Genomic DNA, 6,000 nt, shown 5'->3' with positions numbered 1-6,000 from the left:
CCGCGTAGGTCACAGGTAGGGGTGAGAACCGACTTAGATAAACGGAGCGGATAATTTTCTGAATACGGATCTGTGTATTTAAATTTTGGATAGTTTCTCTTCCGATTTGGATAGACAGTGAACGGATTTATTAAAAAGAACAAAAAACCCGAATTCAGATTCGGATAATTTCTTTTCTTGACAAACGGGTCGGATATCTGAATCTATATATCCGGAACCAAATCCGGATCAGTAAAATGGCGGAGACTAGTATTAATTGCTACCGAGCCGCATCTAGTTGTTCTATAGAAGCTATGGGGACACAGAAAAGATAGCAAAAATAATGTGGGATTAAAGCTACTCTTTTGTCAGAAGCGAACCGGATATGCATGAAGATTGTTGCATTCCGTACATTGCCTTCTAATGGATAATCGATTGGGTTATTTCGGGCTTAAAGAATCGATTTCATAATGGACCCCTCTTAACTTGCAGTTTACGCGGGGGAAAACGCCAAACTATTATATTGAATCCATTCTGAAACTGAATTCTCCAACCCGTTATGTTTACGAGTAGCCGTTCATCAACGGTCAAATTGACGGGTCTTAAAGCGTTAAGCTCGCTGGTCGTTGTTAAATAGTATAAACTATATTGAAATATATAACAACAAAAATCTAGCAGTGTAGCCACATCAGAAGTGTAGATTTTTCAATCGTAAAATTTATATGACTCAATTATTCAATAATTATTCATTTCATATTTCATATTTCATATTTCATATTTGTATTCAAATTCGTATTTGTGAATTACCTGTTCTGTATCTGTATCTATTTAAGACGGATTTGATTTTGGATTTGATATTTGTTTACTATCTGTATCCGTATTTGTATTTGCTTATTGAATGACAGATACAAATTTGATAATAGCATTATCTACTCCGAATTCGCTTTGATAAAGATTTGATGATAGCCTCTTTTAAAAAAAAATTATCTGCTCCGAATTCGCTTTGTTTTCACCCCTATTCACCTGTGTTTACTTTCTTTATAGCTCTATTCCTAGGGTTGAAAACGAGTCAGATATTATTCGACAGAATCCGAATCCTTATTCGCAAATTAGATACATATATATGACATCCGAATATCCGGGCAGACATATATGGCTTTGAATTTTAATTATCAGTATCCGAATAATAGATATATACCATATAGTTTAATATATATTATGAAAATATTTTATGTATATATCTACGGATATCTGATCAATATGTATTTATCCAATATCAAACCCATATTCGTATCTGGAAAATAAAAATAGATACGAATATGATTTTACCACTATTCGATCCGTTTTCATCCTTATAGATTCCTCTATGATACGGTGCATCATATCTAAAGAGAATTGTGCAATAGTTGTTTTCCACTCCTGTATTTTTGCGTCTTAATAGTTAGTATAGTAACAATATTCATAATAAAATATATTTTATGGATTTTCAAACCGAACGGTGAATTATTCGATTAGCTGAATTATTACTAAATTATTCCCGAATAAAATGAATTTTACGAACTATTTGCAAATAAAACACAAAACAAAAAATATTTGTTTTTTATTTTGATTTTTTTTTCTCCTATTTCGTAGAACCAAATCATTCTCAAATTATATCTAAATTATTTCTAAATCATATAATATCTGACTCTATAAAATCTAGTTTTCCTCTTAGTTGCCAAAAGCTCGCGGCACAGAATATCAGTATATCACTTCTAGAATGTAATAACGTAAGCAGTGACGTTATACATGGAGTATTCAAATCAACCAAGTCCGCTCTGACGGGGCCTCATGCGACGACTTCAGACTTCAATTATTGATGTGTGCGGCCCCACGCAAAAGTTGTCCGTAATATGACGTGCATCAGAGAGGAATAGACTGACATTTTTATTTTTACTTAATTTTTAAAATATTTTAATAAAAATAATTAGAGTTTTGAAAAAAAAAAAAAAAAATATTCAAAGTGCGAAAAAATTCCGCTCTTGAATAAAAATTCAAAACCGTAAAATATTTTCAAAATCCATACTGGTTTTAATTGGATGCTTCAAGATCCATGCTGGATTTAATCCAAAGGTTCAAACAATTCAAAATTTCAATATAGTCTCATTTAATTGGTTTAAATTTCGTTTCTTTCATAAATTCAAATCGAAAGTTCATAAATTTTTGTAATTATATTCGTACATATAATTCGTATATTTATTTCTCAATTTAAGATTTTAATAATTCGATTTCCTTTTATATAATTATATATATTCAATTAATTCTCTAAAAATCCTAAATGAACGAGCTTTATAAATTCTATATTTTATTTGTATGAATAATTTCGTATAATTATACTTTTAATTAGAATTCAATTATTTATTTATTAATACAAATAAAACTTTAAATTTCTTTTCTAAATGGTTCAATAGAACTTGTAACGAATTTTTGATTTATAACTAATTATTGGTTCTATACTTTATTTTATGTTGTAAATCTCAAAGTTTTAATATACATTTTCATAGTTCATCTATATTTTAAAATTTTAGATTCGTTTTAATCGGTCGTTCAGAAATTAAATAAAATATAGAATTTATAAAACTCATACATTTAGGATTTTTAGATAATTAATTGAATATATATAATTATATAAAAGAAAATCGAATTATTCGATTCTTAAATTGAGAAATAATACGAATTATATGTACGAATATAATTACAAAAATTTACGAACTTTCGATTTGAATTTATGAAAGAAACGAAATTTAAACCAATTAAATGAGACCATATTGAAATTTTGAATTGTTTGGACCTTTGGATTAAATCCAGCACTGTCACACCCCAGATTTTTACCATCCAGAGCGTGATTATATAAGCATCTTCACATCTTTCCTTGGCCCGTCAACCTACGTCGCCAACAGAAATGAAAAGAAAACAACAAAACGGAGTCAGCTACAAAGCTCAGTAACCGGTTATTTAACGACGCGCTTCTCTACAATTGGCTTAATTTAACAACTATTCCAATAGGCTGGATTAATCCACACAAATTCACATCAAATTATGCACGCATATTTAATCGGCGATAGCACGTCGGTCTAGGTTATCCATAAAACAAGTCACATCATATTCACACACGTGTAATCCCTGTCACAGGCGATTCCCACATTCTCATAACACAATTCCTTTAATCCGCCAATCCAATGGGAAATCCATCCAACATTGGAAGGCCGCCAACCCACTGGGAAATCCATCCAACAGTGAGAGGCTACAATCACATATCAAATTCCAACCTCAGACCCGCTATCCCGTTAAATATGCCATCATAATTCAATATGCAATACTAATATTCAAATCAACCATACAAAACGAAAACACAGATTATAGAGAAGTCCGGTTACCTGATAGCGAGATATTCAGAATTTCATATCGGTTTGCAACGACATATTAGAATCATGGCGGCGTAGTCAGAATTCGAATCGGATATTGAAATTGAATATCAAAATAATTGTCATGATAAGTTCCCTCTATTTCTTTCTATTTTTCCTTTCTTTTTCTTTTTCTTTTAGGGTGAGAGAAAGAGAGAGGCGTGGCAGAGAAATAAAATGATTTAAGTAGATATTTGGTTTGGGATAAAACAAAGGGGTTACGGCAGGAAATTTATTAAAAAGGAGCGGTTATGAAAATGGAAAGTTTGCACACCAATTAATAGGTGCCTCTTCTGTACATCTTCTCACATTTTAATCATTATTTAAAAAAAAAACGTTTTAATTTAATTATATGGAAAACTAACGGAGAAAATACAATTTATTATAGACGACTAATTGAATCGATTATTATTAAGAAAAACACATTTATAATTGAAACTAATGACTAATTGTTATTTTAGATGAAATATTTATTTAAAATTATATATATTTTTTTTTCAGAAGAAATGTTGATTTCAGTATTTCAATAAAAGCTTTTATGCATAAAATAAATAACTCAATTTTTTGGGATGTTACAAGCACGGATCTTGAAGCACCCAATTAAATCCAGCACGGATCTTGAAAATATTTCACGATTCCGAATTTTTATTCGGGAGTGCGAAATATTTTCGCACTTTGGGTATTTTTAAAAAAATTTCAAAACTTTGATTATTTTTATTAAAGTATTTTAAAAATTGTGTAAAAATAAAAATGTCGGAGGAATAGATGTGTCGGACTTTATTTTGTAGTTAGCATAGTAAAAATACAGAAGTGGCAGGCAAGTAGGCAACCATTTTTCACGCAAACCTGACCGGATAAAAATATGACGCGTCGAACAAAAAACACGTGCTGTGTGGTACTACGGGTGGCAACGAATCAATCTGAATCAACCTTATTCTAATTTGAATTGGATTTAAATAAGATTTGAACCGATCTAAATTTGATTTATTTCGAATCGAATTAATTACGAACTACACATTTTTTTAATCGAAGTTGAATTGAATTAAGAACTATATATTTTTTAAGCAGGCCTAGTTATACTGGTAGTTTATACATTAATTTTCTTCTGGCAGGACAAAATTCACACAGCTTTCTTTTATCGGTATGAAATAAGTATTTTTAAGTTGAAAAATTATTTATGAAAAAATACATCACAACAAATAATCGTAAAAAAAGAATTAAGTACAAGAACTGAAATATGCAGTAAAACAAGTAATTGTACCTCGAGTGCTCACTCAATCAAACCCTCTATCAGACCATCTAATGAAGTGAGAATCCGAAAGGTAGAGAAGGCGGAGGAGAGACAGCCGTCTAGGTCGAAGAGAGGAGAAACGGCCAGTCGCCAGGAGTGTCAGCTAGGCTTTAGAGCGAGAGGAAGAACGAGTCAGGGAGAGGCGGAGAGAGAACTAGGTTATTGAAATTTGAAAGTGAAAGAGCGTCGGCTATGTTAAATTATGACTCTCTATCTTGAATTTTAATTTCATTAGGTAAATGAACGACCGATGTTATTATGAGAACCATAAAAGTTCACAAACTCATTTCGATCGAATCATACCCAATTTGAATTTGGTTTGAATTAATTTCGAACTGAACATTGTTTGATTCTTTTGAATTCGAACTAATTTTGAATTGAATTAAACTCGAATCAAACCCTAATCAAACATGAATTGAATCACGAACTACGAATTTTTTTGCCAGCCCTATGTAGGACTTCGATTCTTTTGTTAATTTTTATATTATTTATTAAAAAATGATGAAAAGTGTTGATGTAAAAATATTGAAAAAAATTGTTGGAAAATCCAGCCCTATGTAGGACTTCGATTCTTTTCTGACTACTCTATGAAGCGTTGCATGGGCTCACTAGTAACGACTAACGAATTCAGAATAAATCTCTATTGGGTCACGCAAGCTATAAGATTCAAACATCACAGTCCGCATTACACTATTCTGAGGTAAATCCAGCCCATAAAACTATATTCAGCCCGTATTCCAACATCACACACACTTAAAAAATTTGCAATCTATTTTCATCTTAGATATTTTTATGGCATTATATGATAGCTTGCAAGTTTTGTGAAGTGATAATAAATTGTCAATAATTGCTAGAATTGTATTTAATTATTTTAGTAATTAAATGGGCATTAAACCTCTTTTTCAGAACACAAAGTTTTGTATTTAAAAATTAAATTCAGAAGTTGCTCGGACAAGAATTGATCTGTCCCTTTCTTTCTTTCTTCGTTCTAGATTTCAGTACATCATTTTAGATACACTGATGGTCTAAAGTGATGATATTGAAATGCTAGAAATCCGATGCTAAGGTTATAACACTAAAATGGTGATATTAAATACTCAAGGCTCTAATTCTAAGGCTAGAACAAATGCTACTGGATCTTTAATTCTAATGAAAGAACCATGCTCAATTTACGTAATAAGCTAAAAAAATTGATGTTCCAATTAAAGGGAACTCTTATTAAAAAAAACAATAATGAAAGTCTTAAAATTAGGGCTACTAAAAGTTTTGTTGCTAACAAGTTAATTA

This window comes from Carex rostrata, chromosome 19 (genome assembly GCF_964058835.1).
Source record: "Carex rostrata chromosome 19, lpCarRost1.2, whole genome shotgun sequence".
Classification (NCBI taxonomy): Eukaryota; Viridiplantae; Streptophyta; class Magnoliopsida; order Poales; family Cyperaceae; genus Carex; species Carex rostrata.
Note: the sequence above shows the minus strand (reverse complement) of the source record.